Consider the following 17,048-nt stretch of genomic DNA (forward strand, 5'->3'; position numbering starts at 1 on the left):
ACTTGGTGATTTCCATGGCGCGTTCGTAATGCAATCCAAAGTCTATCAGAAAAAGCCCAACGTGGGGCTCGAACACACCACCCTGAGATTAAGAGTCTCATGCTTTACGGACTGAGCTAGCCAGGCTGATTCGTTGTTAGGTGCCGCCACTAAAGCGGTCTTGGACTTACGCAACAATTGACCACACCTAAAATTACTTAAAATTGGGTCGCTCGCGTACTCCTACTGCTTGGGCTGGTAAAATGTTACGTGAGTCGAAACAGGTTCAGCAATGTTAGTTTTCTATAAAGTAGACGTGGTACAGAAACAGACGACGTGGCCGAGTGGTTAAGGCGATGGAATGCTAATCCATTGGATTCTGCCCGCGTGGGTTCGAATCCCATCTTCGTCGCACATTCGGTTCTATGCTGTAATGGTTAGCACTCTGGACTTTGAATCCAGCGATCAGAGTTCAAATCTCGGTAGAACCGGACATTCTTTCTGAACTCTGATTTAATCATTTGTTTAAGAAATACGTGAGCAAGGGATGATTTATCTAAAATTGACTAAGCCATATTTGAATGCTTCCAAGTCATTTCTTCAACATTTGCCAGGTTTATGGCGGCACTCATGCTTAGAGGAGAATTGGTGATTTCCACGGCGCGTGCGTAATGCAATTAAAAGTGTATCAGAAAACGCCCAACGTGGGGCTCGAAACCACGACCCTGAGATTAAGAGTCTCATGCTCTACCGACTGAGCTAGCCGGGCTGATTCGTTGTTAGGTGCCGCCACTAAAGCCGTCTTGGACTTACGCAACATTTGACCACACCTAAAGTTACTTAAAATTATGTCGCTCGCGTACTCCTACGGCTTGGGCTGGTAAAAGGTTACGTGAGTCAAAACAGGTTCAGCAATGTTAGCTTTCTATAAAGTAGACGTTGTACAAAAACAGACGAGGTGGCCGAGTGGTTAAGGCGATGGACTGCAAATCCATTGGGCTCTGCCCGCGCGGGTTCAAATCCCATCTTCATCTCACATTCGGTTCTATGGTGTAATGGTTAGCATTCTGGACTTTGAATCCAGCGATGCGAGTTCAAATCTTGGTAGAACCTGACCTTCTTTTTGAATTCTGATTTAATCTTTTGTTTAAAAAATACGTGAGGGAAAGGCTGATTTATTTAAAATTGACTAAGCCATATTTGAGTTCTTTCAAGTCATTTCTTCAACGTTTGCCAGGTTTATGGCAGAACTCTGGCTTAGAGCATAATTGGTGATTTCCACGGCGCGTTCGTAATGCAATTAAAAGTGTATCAGAAAACTCCCAACGTGGGGCTCGAACCCACGACCCTACGATGAAGAGTCTCATGCTGTACCGACTGCGCTAGCCGGGCCGATTCGTTATTAGATTCCGCCGTTAAAGCCGTCTAGGACTTACGCAACAATTGACCACGCCTAAGATTACTTAAAATTGGGCCACTCACGTAATCCTACTGTTTGGGCTGGTAAAAGGTTACATGAGTCAAAACAGGTTCAGCAATGTTAGCTTTCCATAAAGTAGACGTGGTACAGAAACAGACGAGATGGCCGAGTGGTTAAGGCGATGGACTGCTAATCCATTGGGCTCTGCCCGCGTGGGTTCGAATCCCATCTTCGTCGCACATTCGGTTCTATGGTGTAATGGTTAGCACTCTGGACTTTGAATCCAGCGATCCGAGTTGAACACTCGGTAGAACCTGACCTTCTTTTTGAATTCTGATTTAATCTTTTGTTTGAAATATACGTGAGGAAAAGGCTGATTTATTCAAAATTGACTAGGCCATATTTGAATGCTTTCAAATCATTTCTTCAAAATTTGCCAGGTTTATGGCAGAACTCATGCTTAGAGGAGAATTTGTGATTTCAACGGCGCGTTCATAATGCAATTAAAAGTGCAGCAGAAAACGCCCAACGTGAGGCTCGAACCCACGACCCTGATATTAAGAGTCTCATAGTCTTCTGACTGGCTAGCTGGGATGATACGATATAAGGTTCCGCCATTAAAGCCGTCTTGGACTTATGCAACAATTGACCACACCTAAAATTACTTAAAATTGCGCCACTCGCGTAATCCTACTGTTTGGGCTAGTAAAAGGTTACGTGAGTCGAAACAGGTTCAGCAATGTTTGCTTTCCATAAGGTACACGTGGTACAGAAACAGACGAGGTGACCGAGTGGTTAAGGTGATGGACTGCTAGTCCATTGTGCGCTGCCCGCGTGGGTTCGAATCCCATCTTCGTCGCACATTCGGTTCAATGGTGTAATGGTTGGTACTCTGGACTTTGAATCCAACGATCCGAGTTCAAATCTCGGTAGAACCTGACTTTCTTTTTGAACTCTGATTTAATCATTTGTTTATGAGTTAAGTGAGGAAGGGATGATTTATCTAAAATTGACTAAGCCATATTTGAATGCTTTCAAGTCATTTCTTCAACTTTTTCCAAGTTTATGGCACCACTCATGCTTAGAAGGAGACTTAGTGATTTCCATGGCGCGTTCGTAATGCAATCCAAAGTCTATCAGAAAAAGCCCAACGTGGGGCTCGAACCCACGACCCTGAGATTTAGAGTCTCATACTTTACCGACTGAGCTAGCCGGGTTGATTCGCTTTTATGTGCCGCCACTAAAGCCGTCTTGGACTTACGCAACAATTGACCACACCTAAAATTACTTAAAATTGGGTCGCCCGCGTACTCCTACTGTTTGGGCTGGTAAAATGTCACGTGAGTCGAAACAGGTTCAGCAATGTTAGCTTTCCATAATGTAGACGTGGTACAGAAACAGACGAGGTGGCCGAGTGGTTAAGGCGATGGACTGCTAATCCATTGGGCTCTGCCCGCGTGGGTTCGAATCCTATCTTCGTCGCACATTCGGTTCTATGCTGTAATGGTTAGCACTCTGGACTTTGAATCCAGCGATCCGAGTTCAAATCTCGGTAGAACTTGACTTTCATTTTGAACTCTGACTTAATCACTTGTTTAAGAAATGCGTGAGGAAGGGATGATTTATCTAAAATTGACTAAGCCATATTTGAATGCTTTCAAGTCATTTCTTCAACATTTGCCAGGTTTATGGCGGAACTCATGCTTGAAGGAGACTTAGTGATTTCCATGGCGCGTTCGTAATGCAATCCAAAGTCTATCAGAAAAAGCCCAACGTGGGGCTCGAACCCACGACCCTGAGATTTAGAGTCTCATACTTTACCGACTGAGCTAGCCGGGTTGATTCGCTTTTAGGTGCCGCCACTAAAGCCGTCTTGGACTTACGCAACAATTGACCACACCTAAAATTACTTAAAATTGGGTCGCCCGCGTACTCCTACTGTTTGGGCTGGTAAAATGTCACGCGAGTCGAAACAGGTTCAGCAATGTTAGCTTTCCATAATGTAGACGTGGTACAGAAACAGACGAGGTGGCCGAGTGGTTAAGGCGATGGACTGCTAATCCATTGGGCTCTGCCCGCGTGGGTTCGAATCCCATCTTCGTCGCACATTCGGTTCTATGCTGTAATGGTTAGCACTCTGGACTTTGAATCCAGCGATCCGAGTTCAAATCTCGGTAGAACTTGACTTTCATTTTGAACTCTGACTTAATCACTTGTTTAAGAAATGCGTGAGGAAGGGATGATTTATCTAAAATTGACTAAGCCATATTTGAATGCTTTCAAGTCATTTCTTCAACATTTGCCAGGTTTATGGCGGAACTCATGCTTGAAGGAGACTTAGTGATTTCCATGGCGCGTTCGTAATGCAATCCAAAGTCTATCAGAAAAAGCCCAACGTGGGGCTCGAACCCACGACCCTGAGATTTAGAGTCTCATACTTTACCGACTGAGCTAGCCGGGTTGATTCGCTTTTAGGTGGCGCCACTAAAGCCGTCTTGGACTTACGCAACAATTGACCACACCTAAAATTACTTAAAATTGGGTCGCCCGCGTACTCCTACTGTTTGGGCTGGTAAAATGTCACGTGAGTCGAAACAGGTTCAGCAATGTTAGCTTTCCATAATGTAGACGTGGTACAGAAACAGACGAGGTGGCCGAGTGGTTAAGGCGATGGACTGCTAATCCATTGGGCCCGCGTGGGTTCGAATCCCATCTTCGTCGCACATTCGGTTCTATGCTGTAATGGTTAGCACTCTGGACTTTGAATCCAGCGATCCGAGTTCAAATCTCGGTAGAACTTGACTTTCATTTTGAACTCTGACTTAATCACTTGTTTAAGAAATGCGTGAGGAAGGGATGATTTATCTAAAATTGACTAAGCCATATTTGAATGCTTTCAAGTCATTTCTTCAACATTTGCCAGGTTTATGGCGGAACTCATGCTTGAAGGAGACTTAGTGATTTCCATGGCGCGTTCGTAATGCAATCCAAAGTCTATCAGAAAAAGCCCAACGTGGGGCTCGAACCCACGACCCTGAGATTTAGAGTCTCATACTTTACCGACTGAGCTAGCCGGGTTGATTCGCTTTTAGGTGCCGCCACTAAAGCCGTCTTGGACTTACGCAACAATTGACCACACCTAAAATTACTTAAAATTGGGTCGCCCGCGTACTCCTACTGTTTGGGCTGGTAAAATGTCACGTGAGTCGAAACAGGTTCAGCAATGTTAGCTTTCCATAATGTAGACGTGGTACAGAAACAGACGAGGTGGCCGAGTGGTTAAGGCGATGGACTGCTAATCCATTGGGCTCTGCCCGCGTGGGTTCGAATCCCATCTTCGTCGCACATTCGGTTCTATGCTGTAATGGTTAGCACTCTGGACTTTGAATCCAGCGATCCGAGTTCAAATCTCGGTAGAACTTGACTTTCATTTTGAACTCTGACTTAATCATTTGTTTAAGAAATGCGTGAGGAAGGGATGATTTATCTAAAATTGACTAAGCCATATTTGAATGCTTTCAAGTCATTTCTTCAACATTTGCCAGGTTTATGGCGGAACTCATGCTTAGAGGTGAATTGGTGATTTCCACGACGCGTTCATAATGCAATCCAAAGTCTATCAGAAAACGCCGAACGTGGGGCTCGAACTCACGACCGTGAGATTAAGAGTCTCATGCTCTACCGACTGAGCTAGCCGGGCTGCTTCGTTTTCAGGTGCCGCCACTAAAGCCGTCTTGGACTTACGCAACAATTGACCACACCTAAGGTTACTTAAAATTGGGCCACTCGCGTAATCCTTCTTTTTGGGCTGGTAAAAGGTTACGTGAGTCGAAACAGGTTCAGCAATGTTAGCTTTCCATAGAGTAGGCATCGTACAGAAACAGACGAGGTGGCCAAGTGGTTAAGGCGATGGACTGCTAATCCATTGGGCTCTGCCCGCGTGGGTTCTAATCCAACTTCGTCGCACATTCGGTTCTATGGTGTAATGGTTAGCATTCTGGACTTTGAATGCAGCGATCCGAGTTCAAATCTCGGTAGAACCTGACCTTCTTTTCGAAATCTGAATTAATCTTTTGTTTAAAAAATACGTGCTCGGGCAACTTACGGAACGTCTGGGATTTGTTAAATTCATCGGTGCACTTTAAGGGTACTAGTCACAATAACAGATGAATGTCCAATAGTTAACATGACTTTAGGGCTTCCTGAAAAAAGGTGTTTTAAATGTAAATTAAATATTATGACGTCACAGCCTCGATTTGAAGGTTTTTGAACAATCCTCTTTTCGCGAATATCTCGAAAAATACAAATACGACAATCTTTGAACGGCTTTTTTACCGTTCGTAATCATTTTGTGGATGTATTACGTCAACAAAATATGTCGTAAGTCCTACGCGCATAATGCGATCATGCTTTTCCGTCACTTTCACAAGAATATTTGTCAGAAATAGAATGTGTCGGCAAAAATTCACGGTTTTGACATTATTGCCGTGCCTGCGTCGGAACTTTTCCGTGATGCCAGCAGATGTAAAACGCGCGGGAGAATTTTTAATGGAAATGGCGGATATTTAGCGGGAATTGGAGGCAGAGAAATTCATTCCATGGTTGCATGGCAAATTATTTTTAATGCGCCTTTATGCGAGGAGAGGTTTTACGTGAGATCCAGAGTGTAAGTTACCACCATGAAGGTGTCAGATACAAAGCCTTCATTTCTATGTTCCCTTCTTGTGTAAACTTGAAGAAATCTCACTTTAACAGGAAGGCCAAGGAGCTTGTTTCCTTTGTTAGAAAAAGAAAATGCATGGCAATATCAGGGTGAAGTACTTAAAGGACTATTCCAGAGATGTTTGGAACAAATTCAGCAATGTAGAAAAAAATACACACACAATCATAATTGTGAAGGATGGTTCTTTTTTACTACTAGAGGAAAAAATACGTTTCCTACTGCAACTGGACGCCGAAATAAAAAATATAAAACATCAAAAAAAGTTTTCTTGGACATAACAAACACATTAGACAGTATTACAAATATAGCTATCAATACAAACACACCGTTAAATAAAAATATGTCTATAAACACACCAATTGTGTGCAAGCAAAATACACCAGAAGCAGTGAACATAAATACACCTTTAAATACAAACAAGTCAATAGATATAAAGACACCCATCAGGACAGAATTGGTGAGTGCTAACACCTAATAAAATGAACACACCTAAGAATAAGAAAAAAACAGGAGACAGCTCTTTCACCATCTCATTTGAAATACAGTCAACAAAAAATGACATGAAATATATGAAAATTAATGCAGAAGGAGCACTTAAATCAATAAATTCGAAGTGGGATAGCATATATGACACACTAAAGTCCTCACATTTAATTAGATCTGTAAATTTAGTTGAGGCTAAGTCTGATTTGCAGAAAAAAAAGGAATTAGACAGCGGAACAGCAGAACAAAAAAGTCCTTGGAAAGCAAATGTTACAGAAGTGGCAAGGCAATGGAAACTGTTTTCAGGATCAGACAGTCTGCATCTTCATACAGAAAATCACGATCAATCCAGTATTTTGAGATAAAGGATGAAGCTCTCCAGAGAATCATAGGTGATCATTACTCATTCCTTTTCTTTCTCTTTCATATCAAATTTTCTTTGTAAAAACTAATTATTTATATTCACATTTTTAGGAAAAAAACATCAATGTGGAGAAGTAGATGCAGCACTAGGTAAAAAGAAGCGGCATAGCCCAGACCCTAATAAAATAAATTTTAATAAAGCTGTGTTATTGGAAGATGTAAATAACATGGAAAAAGGATCCAAGGTATATATGTGCATGCAGTTGTGTACTTTTCCAGGAAGAAATTTTTTAATTTAATTAATAAAATAGAAATTTGCACTGGAAATGTTTTTTTACGTTTTTGCAGTTTTAATCATTCAGTACAGCAAAGATAAGCTCATGTAAATGGTCCTTGTGACGTCAATTATGCAGCCATTATGAATTTCAAAGTTCGAGAAGAATTGGAGCATGATAAAGCCGCATGAAGTGAGGTAGCTCAAAATTTGAAAGTTTATTTACAATTTTTTGCTGTACTAAACTTTTCTGTAAAAAACGAATGTTATTTTCTTAAATACTTATATGAATAGAACTTAATTAGGTAGCATCATTAAAACGTTGGAGGGAACCTTTAATGTATTTACTTACTGGCTATACTTAATCTAAGAGAACACTAGCTAAATTGCTTTTCTAATTAAGCTACTCTTTTTGTACAGAGGTGGGACTTGCACCCACAACTATTTTAGCTAGCTAATCCGCTGTGATCTACGACATTTCCAGGTATTCTTAATTAAATATATATATAATTTTAATTATGCTTTTACTAGTAGTTTAAATATATATCAGTAATAATTTAACAAACCTTGATTTTCTGTGTAATCACTACGGGTACCTTTGTCAACATCACTTTCCTGAAGATGGCGGCGCCTTCCTTCACAATCTTAAAAAATTGGCTCATCATCGATGTAGTCATACACAAAAACACCACGTCAAAACAAACACGTCAGATAGCAAAACGCGGTATAAAATTGTGAAAACGCGTTATATACGTGCTTTACCCGAAAAAATTCCAGACGTTCCGTAAGTTGCCCGAGTGAGTGAAAGGCTGATTTATCTAAAACTGACTAAGCCATATTTGAATGCTTTCAAGTCATTTCTTCTACATTTGCCAGGTTTATGGCAGAACTCATGCTTAGAGGAGAATTTGTGATTTCCACGGCGCCTTCGTAATGCAATCCAAAGTCTATTAGAAAATGCCCAACGTGGGGCTCGAACCCATGACCCTGAGATTAAGAGTCTCATGCTCTATCGACTGAGCTAGCCGGGCTGGATCGTTATTAGGTTCCGCCATTAAAGCTGTCTTGGACCTACGCAACAATTGACCACACCTAAGATTACTTAAAATTGGGCCACTCGCGTAATCCTACTGTTTGGGCTGGTAAAAGGTTACGTGAGTCGAAACAGGTTCAGCAATGTTTGCTTTCCATAAAGTAGACGTGGTACAGAAACAGACGAGGTGGCCGATTGGTTAAGGCGATAGACTGCTAATCCATTGGGCTCTGCCCGCGTGGGTTCTAATCCCATCTTCGTTGCACATTCGGTTCTATGGTGTAATGGTTAGCATTCTGGACTTTGAATCCAGCAATCCGAGTTCAAATCTCGGTAGAACTTGAACTTGTTTTCGAATTCTGATTTAATCTTTTGTTTAAAAAATACGTGAGTGAAAGGCTGATTTATCTAAAATTGACTAAGCCATATTTGAATGCTTTCAAGTCATTTCTTCAACTTTTGCCAATTTTATGGCACCACTCATGCTTAGAAGGAGACTTGGTGATTTCCATGGCGCGTTCGTAATGCAATCCAAAGTCTATCAGAAAAAGCCCAACGTGGGGCTCGAACACACCACCCTGAGATTAAGAGTCTCATGCTTTACCGACTGAGCTGGCCGGGCTAATTAGTTTTTAGGTGCCGCCACTAAAGCCGTCTTGGACTTACGCAACAATTGACCACACCTTAGATTACTTAAAATTGGGCCACTCGCGTAATCCTACTGTTTGGGCTGGTAAAAGATTACGTGAGTCGAAACAGTTTCAGCAATGTTTGCTTTCCATAACGTAGACGTGGTACAGAAACAGACGAGGTGGCCGAGTGGTCAAGGCGATGGACTGCTAATCCATTGGACTCTGCCCGCGAGGGTTTGAATCCCATCTTTGTCGCACATTCGGTTCTATGGTGTAAGGGTTAGCACTCTGGACTTTGAATCCAGTGATCCGAGTTCAAATCTCGGTAGAACCTGACTTTCTTTCTGAACTCTGATTTAAACATTTTCTTAAGAAATACGTGAGTAAGGGATGATTTATCTGAAATTGACTAAGCCATATTTGAATGCTTCCAAGTCATTTCTTCAACACTTGCCAGGTTTATGGCGGCACTCATGATTAGAGGAGAATTAGTGATTTCTGCTGCGCGTGCGTAATGCAATTAAAAGTGTATCAGAAAACGCTCAACGTGGGGCTCGAAACCACGACCCTGAGAATAAGAGTCTCATGCTCTATCGACTGAGCTAGCCGGGCTGGATCGTTATTAGGTTCCGCCATTAAAGCTGTCTTGGACCTACGCAACAATTGACCACACCTAAGATTACTTAAAATTGGGCCACTCGCGTAATCCTACTGTTTGGGCTGGTAAAAGGTTACGTGAGTCGAAACAGGTTCAGCAATGTTTGCTTTCCATAAAGTAGACGTGGTACAGAAACAGACGATGTGGCCGATTGGTTAAGGCGATAGACTGCTAATCCATTGGGCTCTGCCCGCGTGGGTTCTAATCCCATCTTCGTTGCACATTCGGTTCTATGGTGTAATGGTTAGCATTCTGGACTTTGAATCCAGCAATCCGAGTTCAAATCTCGGTAGAACTTGAACTTGTTTTCGAATTCTGATTTAATCTTTTGTTTAAAAAATACGTGAGTGAAAAGCTGATTTATCTAAAATTGACTAAGCCATATTTGAATGCTTTCAAGTCATTTCTTCAACTTTTTCCAATTTTATGGCACCACTCATGCTTAGAAGGAGACTTGGTGATTTCCATGGCGCGTTCGTAATGCAATCCAAAGTCTATCAGAAAAAGCCCAACGTGGGGCTCGAACACACCACCCTGAGATTAAGAGTCTCATGCTTTACCGACTGAGCTGGCCGGGCTAATTAGTTTTTAGGTGCCGCCACTAAAGCCGTCTTGGACTTACGCAACAATTGACCACACCTTAGATTACTTAAAATTGGGCCACTCGCGTAATCCTACTGTTTGGGCTGGTAAAAGGTTACGTGAGTCGAAACAGTTTCAGCAATGTTTGCTTTCCATAACGTAGACGTGGTACAGAAACAGACGAGGTGGCCGAGTGGTTAAGGCGATGGACTGCTAATCCATTGGACTCTGCCCGCGAGGGTTTGAATCCCATCTTTGTCGCACATTCGGTTCTATGGTGTAAGGGTTAGCACTCTGGACTTTGAATCCAGTGATCCGAGTTCAAATCTCGGTAGAACCTGACTTTCTTTCTGAACTCTGATTTAAACATTTTCTTAAGAAATACGTGAGGAAGGGATGATTTATCTAAAAATGACTAAGCCATATTTGAATGCTTCCAAGTCATTTCTTCAACATTTGCCAGGTTTATGGCAGAACTCATGATTAGAGGAGAATTGGTGATTTCCAAGGCGCGTTCGTAACGCAATTAAAAGTGTATCAGAAAACGCCCAACATGGGGCTCGAACCCACGACCCTGAGATTAAGAGTCTCATGCTCTACCGACTGAGCTAACCGGGCTGATTCGTTATTAGGTTCCGCCATTAAAGCCGTCTTGGACTTACGCAACAATTGACCACACCTAAGATTACTTAAAATTGGGCCACTCGCGTAATCCTACTGTTTGGGCTGGTAAAAGGTTACGTGAGTCGAAACAGGTTCAGCAATGTTAGCTTTCCATAAAGTAGACGTGGTGCAGAAACAGACGAGGTGGCCGAGTGGTTAAGGTGATGGACTGCTAATCCATTGGCCTCTGCCCGCGTGGGTTCGAATCCCATCTTCGTTGCACATTCGGTTCTATGGTGTAAGGGTTAGCACTCTGGACTTTGAATCCAGCTATCCGGGTTCAAATCTCGGTAGAACCTGACCCTCTTTTTGAACACTGATCTAATCATTTGTTTAAGAAATACGTGAGGAAAAGGCTGATTTATCTAAAATTGACTAAGCCATATTTTAATGCTTTCAAGTCATTTCTTCAACATTTGCCAAGTTTATGACGGATCTAATGCTTAGAGGTGAATTGGTGATTTCCACGGCGCGTTCGTAATGCAATTAAAAGTTTATCAGAAAACGCCCAACGTAGGGCTCAAACCCACGACCCTTAGATTAAGAGTCTCATGCTCTACCGACTGAGCTAGCCGGGCTGATTCGTTATTAGGTTCCGCCATTAAAGCCGTCTTGGACTAACGCAACAATTGACCACACCTAAGATTACTTAAAATTGGGCCACTTGCGTAATCCTACTGTTTGGGCTGGTAAAAGGTTACGTAAGTCAAAACAGGTTCAGCAATGTTAGATTTCCATAAAGTAGACGTGGTACAGAAACAGACGAGGTGTCCGAGTTGTTAAGGCGATGAACTGCTAATCCATTGGGCTCTGCCCGCGTGGGTTCGAATCCCTTCTTCGTCGCACATTCGGTTCTATGGTGTAATGGTTAGCACTCTGGACTTTGAATCCAGCCATCCGAGTTCAACTCTCGGTAGAACCTGACCTTCTTTTTGAATTCTGATTTAATCTTTTGTTTGAAAAATACGTGAGGGAAAGGCTGATATATTCAAAATTAACTAAGCCATATTTGAATGCTTTCAAGTCATTTCTTCAAAATTTGCCAGATTTATGGCAGAACTCATGCTTAGAGGGGAATTGGTGATTTCCACTGCGCGTTCATAATGCAATTAAAAGTGCAGCAGAAAACGCCCAACGTTGTGCTCGAACCCACGACCCTGAGATTAAGAGTCATATTCTCTACCGACTGAGCTAGCCGGGCTGTTTCGTTATTAGGTTCCGCCATTAAAGCCGTCTTGGACTTACGCAACAATTGACCACACCTAAGATTACTTAAAATTGGGCCACTCGCGTAATCCTACTGTTTGGGCTGGTAAAAGGTTACGTAAGTCAAAACAGGTTCAGCAATGTTAGATTTCCATAAAGTAGACGTGGTACAGAAACAGACGAGGTGGCCGAGTGGTTAAGGCGATGGACTGCTAATCCATTGGGCTCTGCCCGCGTGGGTTCGAATCCCTTCTTCGTCGCACATTCGGTTCTATGGTGTAATGGTTAGCACTCTGGACTTCGAATCCAGCCATCCGAGTTCAACTCTCGGTAGAACCTGACCTTGTTTTTGAATTCTGATTTAATCTTTTGTTTAAAAAATACGTGAGGGAAAGGCTGATCTATTTAAAATTGACTAAGCCATATTTGAATGCTTTCAAGTCATTTCTTCAACGTTTTCCAGGTTTATGGCAGATCTCAGGCTTAGAGGACAATTGGTGATTTCCACGGCGCGTTCGTAATGCAATTAAAAGTGTATCAGAAAACTCCTAACGTGGGGCTTGAACCCACGACCCTACGATGAAGAGTCTCATGCTGTACCGACTTCGCTAGCCGGGCCGATTCGTTAATAGATTCCGCCGGTAAAGCCGTCTTGGACTTACGCAACAATTGACCACGCCTAAGATTACTTAAAATTGGGCCACTCACGTAATCCTACTGTTTGGGCTGGTAAAAGGTTACGTGAGTCAAAACAGGTTCAGCAATGTTAGCTTTCTATAAAGTAGACGTTGTACAGAAACAGACGAGGCAGCCGAGTGGTTAAGGCGATGGACTGCTAATCCATTGGGCTCTGCCCGCGTGGGTTCGAATCCCTTCTTCGTCGCACATTCGGTTCTATGGTGTAATGGTTAGCACTCTGGACTTTGAATCCAGCGATCCGAGTTCAAATCTCGGTAGAACCTGACTTTCTTTTTGAACTCTGATTTAATCATTTGTTTAAGAAATGCGTGAGGAAGGGATGATTTATCTAAAATTGACTAAGCCATATTTGAATGCTTTCAAGTCATTTTTTCAACATTTGCCAGGTTTATGGCGGAACTCATGGTTAAAGGAGAATTGGTGATTTCCACGGCGCGTTCGTAATGCAATCCAAAGTCTATCAGAAAACGCCCAACGTGGGGCTCGAACCCACGACCCTGAGATTAAGAGTCTCATAGTCTACTGACTGAGCTAGCTGGGCTGATGCGATATAAGGTTTCGCCATTAAAGCCGTCTTGGACTTATGCAACAATTGACCACACCTAAGATTACTTAAAATTGCGCCACTCGCGTAATCCTACTGTTTGGGCTAGTAAAAGGTTACGTGAGTCGAAACAGGTTCAGCAATGTTAGCTTTCCATAAGGTACACGTGGTACAGAAACAGACGAGGTGACCGAGTGGTTAAGGCGATGGACTGCTAGTCCATTGTGCGCTGCCCGCGAGGGTTCGAATCCCATCTTCGTCGCACATTCGGTTCTATGGTGTAATGGTTGGCACTCTGGACTTTGAATCCAGCGATCCGAGTTCAAATCTCGGTAGAACCTGACTTTCTTTTTGAACTCTGATTTAATCATTTGTTTAAGAAATGCGTGAGGAAGGGATGATTTATCTAAAATTGACTAAGCCATATTTGAATGCTTTCAAGTCATTTTTTCAAAATTTGCCAGGTTTATGGCGGAACTCATGGTTAAAGGAGAATTGGTGATTTCCACGGCGCGTTCGTAATGCAATCCAAAGTCTATCAGAAAACGCCCAACGTGGGGCTCGAACCCACGACCCTGAGATTAAGAGTCTCATAGTCTACTGACTGAGCTAGCTGGGCTGATGCGATATAAGGTTTCGCCATTAAAGCCGTCTTGGACTTATGCAACAATTGACCACACCTAAGGTTACTTAAAATTGGGTCGCCCGCGTACTCCTTCTGTTTGGGCTGGTAAAATGTCACGTGAGTCAAAACAGGTTCAGCAATGTTAGCTTTCCATAATGTAGACGTGGTACAGAAACAGACGAGGTGGCCGAGTGGTTAAGGCGATGGACTGCTAATCCATTGGTCTCTGCCCGCGTGGGTTCGAATCCCGTCTTCGTCGCACATTCGGTTCTATGCTGTAATGGTTAGCACTCTGGACTTTGAATCCAGCGATCCGAGTTCAAATCTCGGTAAAACCTGACTTTCATTTTGAACTCTGACTTAATCATTTGTTTAAGAAATGCGTGAGGAAGGGATGATTTATCTAAAATTGACTAAGCCATATTTGAATGCTTTCAAGTCATTTCTTCAACATTTGCGGGGTTTATGGCGGAACTCATGCTTAGAGCTGAATTGGTGATTTCCACGACGCGTTCGTAATGCAATCCAAAGTCTATCAGAAAACGCCGAACGTTGGGCTCGAACTCACGACCCTGAGATTAAGAGTCTCATGCTTTACCGACTGAGCTAGCCGGGCTGATTCGTTGTCAGGTGCCGCCACTAAAGCCGTCCTGGACTTACGCAACAATTGACCACACCTAAGGTTACTTAAAATTGGGCCACTCGCGTAATCCTACTGTTTGGGCTGGTAAAAGGTTACGTGAGTCGAAACAGAATCAGCAATGTTAGCTTTCCATAAAGTAGACGTGGTACAGAAACAGACGAGGTGGCCGAGTGGTTAAAGCGATGGACTGCTAATCCATTGGGCTCTGCCCGCGTGGGTTCTAATCCCATCTTCGTCGCACATTCGGTTCTATGGTGTAATGGTTAGCATTCTGGACTTTGAATCCAGCGATCCAAGTTCAAATCTCGGTAGAACCTGACCTTCTTTTCGAATTCTGATTTAATCTTTTGTTTAAAAAATACGTGAGTGAAAGGCTGATTTATCTAAAATTGACTAAGCCATATTTGAATGCTTTCAAGTCATTTCTTCAACATTTGCGAGGTTTATGGCAGAACTCATGCTTAGAGGAGAATTGGTGATTTCCACGGCGCCTTCGTAATGCAATCCAAAGTCTATCAGAAAATGCCCAACGTGGGGCTCGAACCCATGACCCTGGGATTAAGAGTATCATGCTTTACCGACTGAGCTAGCCGGGCTGATTAATTTTTAGGTGCCGCCACTAAAGCCGTCTTGGACGTACGCAACAATTGACCACACCTTAGATTACTTAAAATTGGGCCACTCGCGTAATCCTACTGTTTGGGCTGGTAAAAGGTTACGTGAGTCGAAACAGTTTCAGCAATGTTAGCTTTCCATAACGTAGACGTGGTACAGAAACAGACGAGGTGGCCGAGTGGTTAAGGCGATGGACTGCTAATCAATTGTGCGCTGCCCGCGAGGGTTCGAATCCCATCTTCGTCGCACATTCGGTTCTATGGTGTAATGGTTGGCACTCTGGACTTTGAATCCAACGATCCGAGTTCAAATCTCGGTAGAACCTGACTCTCTTTTTGAACTCTGATTTAATCATTTGTTTAAGAGTTAAGTGAGGAAGGGATGATTTATCTAAAATTGACTAAGCCATATTTGAATGCTTTCAAGTCATTTCTTCAACTTTTGCCAAGTTTATGGCACCACTCATGCTTAGAAGGAGACTTGGTGATTTCCATGGCGCGTTCGTAATGCAATCCAAAGTCTATCAGAAAAAGCCCAACGTGGGGCTCGAACTCACGACCCTGAGATTTAGAGTCTCATACTTTTATTGATTCGTTTTTAGGTGCCGCCACTAAAGCTGTCTTGGACTTACGCAACAATTGACCACACCTAAAATTACTTAAAATTGGGCCACTCGCGTAATCCTACTGTTTGGGCTGGTAAAAGGTTACGTGAGTCGAAACAGTTTCAGCAATGTTAGCTTTCCATAACGTAGACGTGGTACAGAAACAGACGAGGTGGCCGAGTGGTTAAGGCGATGGACTGCTAATCAATTGGGCTCTGCCCGCGTGGCTTCGAATCCCATCTTCGTCGCACATTCGGTTCTATGGTGTAATGGTTAGCATTCTGGACTTTGAATCCAGCGATCCAAGTTCAAATCTCGGTAGAACCTGACCTTCTTTTTGAATTCTGATTTAATCTTTTGTTTAAAAAATACGTGAGTGAAAGGCTGATTTATCTAAAATTGACTAAGCCATATTTGAATGCTTTCAAGTCATTTCTTCAACATTTGCCAGGTTTATGGCAGAACTCATGCTTAGAGGAGAATTGGTGATTTCCACGGCGCCTTCGTAATGCAATCCAAAGTCTATCAGAAAATGCCCAACGTGGGGCTCGAACCCATGACCCTGGGATTAAGAGTATCATGCTTTACCGACTGAGCTAGCCGGGCTGATTAATTTTTAGGTGCCGCCATTAAAGCCGTCTTGGACGTACGCAACAATTGACCACACCTTAGATTACTTAAAATTGGGCCACTCGCGTAATCCTACTGTTTGGGCTGGAAAAGGTTACGTGAGTCGAAACAGTTTCAGCAATGTTAGCTTTCCATAACGTAGACGTGGTACAGAAACAGACGAGGTGGCCGAGTGGTTAAAGCGATGGACTGCTAATCAATTGGGCTCTGCCCGCGTGGCTTCGAATCCCATCTTCGTCGCACATTCGGTTCTATGGTGTAAGGGTAAGCACTCTGGGCTTTGAATCCAGCGATCCGGGTTCCAATCTCGGTAGAACCTAACCTTCTTTTTGAACTCTGATTTAATCATTTGTTTAAGAAATACGTGAGGAAAAGGCTGATTTATCTAAAATTGACTAAGCCATATTTTAATGCTTTCAAGTCATTTCTTCAACATTTGCCAAGTTTATGGCGGAACTAATGCTTAGAGGTGAATTAGTGATTTCCACGACGCGTTCGTAATGCAATGCAAAGTCTATCAGAAAACGCCCAACGTGGGGCTCGATACCACGACCCTGAGATTAAGAGTCTCATGCTTTACCGACTGAGCTAGCCAGGCTGATTCGTTGTTAGGTGCCGCCACTACAGCCGTCTTGGACTTATGCAACAATTGACCACACCTAAGATTACTTA

The 17,048-nt window shown here is 42.9% G+C and overlaps 22 non-coding genes across 22 annotated transcripts; 16 read left to right on the plus strand and 6 right to left on the minus strand.

Moving 5' to 3' along the window:
- Window positions 1-675: 675 nt before the first annotated feature.
- Trnak-cuu (transfer RNA lysine (anticodon CUU)) lies at window positions 676-748 on the minus strand. Its single transcript has one exon. It is a non-coding gene; the product is annotated as a tRNA-Lys (tRNA).
- Window positions 749-1,554: 806 nt separating this feature from the next.
- Trnas-gcu (transfer RNA serine (anticodon GCU)) lies at window positions 1,555-1,636 on the plus strand. Its single transcript has one exon. It is a non-coding gene; the product is annotated as a tRNA-Ser (tRNA).
- A 1,163-nt stretch (window positions 1,637-2,799) lies between these two features.
- Window positions 2,800-2,881, plus strand: Trnas-gcu (transfer RNA serine (anticodon GCU)). Its single transcript has one exon. It is a non-coding gene; the product is annotated as a tRNA-Ser (tRNA).
- Window positions 2,882-3,421: 540 nt separating this feature from the next.
- Trnas-gcu (transfer RNA serine (anticodon GCU)) lies at window positions 3,422-3,503 on the plus strand. Its single transcript has one exon. It is a non-coding gene; the product is annotated as a tRNA-Ser (tRNA).
- A 540-nt stretch (window positions 3,504-4,043) lies between these two features.
- Window positions 4,044-4,120, plus strand: Trnas-gcu (transfer RNA serine (anticodon GCU)). The gene has a single exon. It is a non-coding gene; the product is annotated as a tRNA-Ser (tRNA).
- Window positions 4,121-4,660: 540 nt separating this feature from the next.
- Window positions 4,661-4,742, plus strand: Trnas-gcu (transfer RNA serine (anticodon GCU)). The gene has a single exon. It is a non-coding gene; the product is annotated as a tRNA-Ser (tRNA).
- A 284-nt stretch (window positions 4,743-5,026) lies between these two features.
- Window positions 5,027-5,099, minus strand: Trnak-cuu (transfer RNA lysine (anticodon CUU)). Its single transcript has one exon. It is a non-coding gene; the product is annotated as a tRNA-Lys (tRNA).
- A 3,101-nt stretch (window positions 5,100-8,200) lies between these two features.
- On the minus strand, window positions 8,201-8,273 carry Trnak-cuu (transfer RNA lysine (anticodon CUU)). The gene has a single exon. It is a non-coding gene; the product is annotated as a tRNA-Lys (tRNA).
- Window positions 8,274-8,545: 272 nt separating this feature from the next.
- Window positions 8,546-8,617, plus strand: Trnaq-uug (transfer RNA glutamine (anticodon UUG)). The gene has a single exon. It is a non-coding gene; the product is annotated as a tRNA-Gln (tRNA).
- A 552-nt stretch (window positions 8,618-9,169) lies between these two features.
- Trnaq-uug (transfer RNA glutamine (anticodon UUG)) lies at window positions 9,170-9,241 on the plus strand. The gene has a single exon. It is a non-coding gene; the product is annotated as a tRNA-Gln (tRNA).
- Window positions 9,242-9,791: 550 nt separating this feature from the next.
- Window positions 9,792-9,863, plus strand: Trnaq-uug (transfer RNA glutamine (anticodon UUG)). Its single transcript has one exon. It is a non-coding gene; the product is annotated as a tRNA-Gln (tRNA).
- Window positions 9,864-10,415: 552 nt separating this feature from the next.
- Window positions 10,416-10,487, plus strand: Trnaq-uug (transfer RNA glutamine (anticodon UUG)). Its single transcript has one exon. It is a non-coding gene; the product is annotated as a tRNA-Gln (tRNA).
- A 205-nt stretch (window positions 10,488-10,692) lies between these two features.
- On the minus strand, window positions 10,693-10,765 carry Trnak-cuu (transfer RNA lysine (anticodon CUU)). Its single transcript has one exon. It is a non-coding gene; the product is annotated as a tRNA-Lys (tRNA).
- Window positions 10,766-10,948: 183 nt separating this feature from the next.
- On the plus strand, window positions 10,949-11,030 carry Trnas-gcu (transfer RNA serine (anticodon GCU)). Its single transcript has one exon. It is a non-coding gene; the product is annotated as a tRNA-Ser (tRNA).
- Window positions 11,031-11,660: 630 nt separating this feature from the next.
- Trnaq-uug (transfer RNA glutamine (anticodon UUG)) lies at window positions 11,661-11,732 on the plus strand. The gene has a single exon. It is a non-coding gene; the product is annotated as a tRNA-Gln (tRNA).
- Window positions 11,733-12,194: 462 nt separating this feature from the next.
- Window positions 12,195-12,276, plus strand: Trnas-gcu (transfer RNA serine (anticodon GCU)). Its single transcript has one exon. It is a non-coding gene; the product is annotated as a tRNA-Ser (tRNA).
- Window positions 12,277-12,283: 7 nt separating this feature from the next.
- Trnar-ucg (transfer RNA arginine (anticodon UCG)) lies at window positions 12,284-12,355 on the plus strand. The gene has a single exon. It is a non-coding gene; the product is annotated as a tRNA-Arg (tRNA).
- Window positions 12,356-12,906: 551 nt separating this feature from the next.
- Trnaq-uug (transfer RNA glutamine (anticodon UUG)) lies at window positions 12,907-12,978 on the plus strand. The gene has a single exon. It is a non-coding gene; the product is annotated as a tRNA-Gln (tRNA).
- A 205-nt stretch (window positions 12,979-13,183) lies between these two features.
- Trnak-cuu (transfer RNA lysine (anticodon CUU)) lies at window positions 13,184-13,256 on the minus strand. Its single transcript has one exon. It is a non-coding gene; the product is annotated as a tRNA-Lys (tRNA).
- A 272-nt stretch (window positions 13,257-13,528) lies between these two features.
- Trnaq-uug (transfer RNA glutamine (anticodon UUG)) lies at window positions 13,529-13,600 on the plus strand. The gene has a single exon. It is a non-coding gene; the product is annotated as a tRNA-Gln (tRNA).
- Window positions 13,601-13,805: 205 nt separating this feature from the next.
- Trnak-cuu (transfer RNA lysine (anticodon CUU)) lies at window positions 13,806-13,878 on the minus strand. Its single transcript has one exon. It is a non-coding gene; the product is annotated as a tRNA-Lys (tRNA).
- Window positions 13,879-14,061: 183 nt separating this feature from the next.
- Trnas-gcu (transfer RNA serine (anticodon GCU)) lies at window positions 14,062-14,143 on the plus strand. Its single transcript has one exon. It is a non-coding gene; the product is annotated as a tRNA-Ser (tRNA).
- The last annotated feature ends 2,905 nt before the right edge of the window (window positions 14,144-17,048 follow it).

Source organism: Hydractinia symbiolongicarpus, chromosome 14, assembly GCF_029227915.1.
Source record: "Hydractinia symbiolongicarpus strain clone_291-10 chromosome 14, HSymV2.1, whole genome shotgun sequence".
NCBI lineage: Eukaryota > Metazoa > Cnidaria > Hydrozoa > Anthoathecata > Hydractiniidae > Hydractinia > Hydractinia symbiolongicarpus.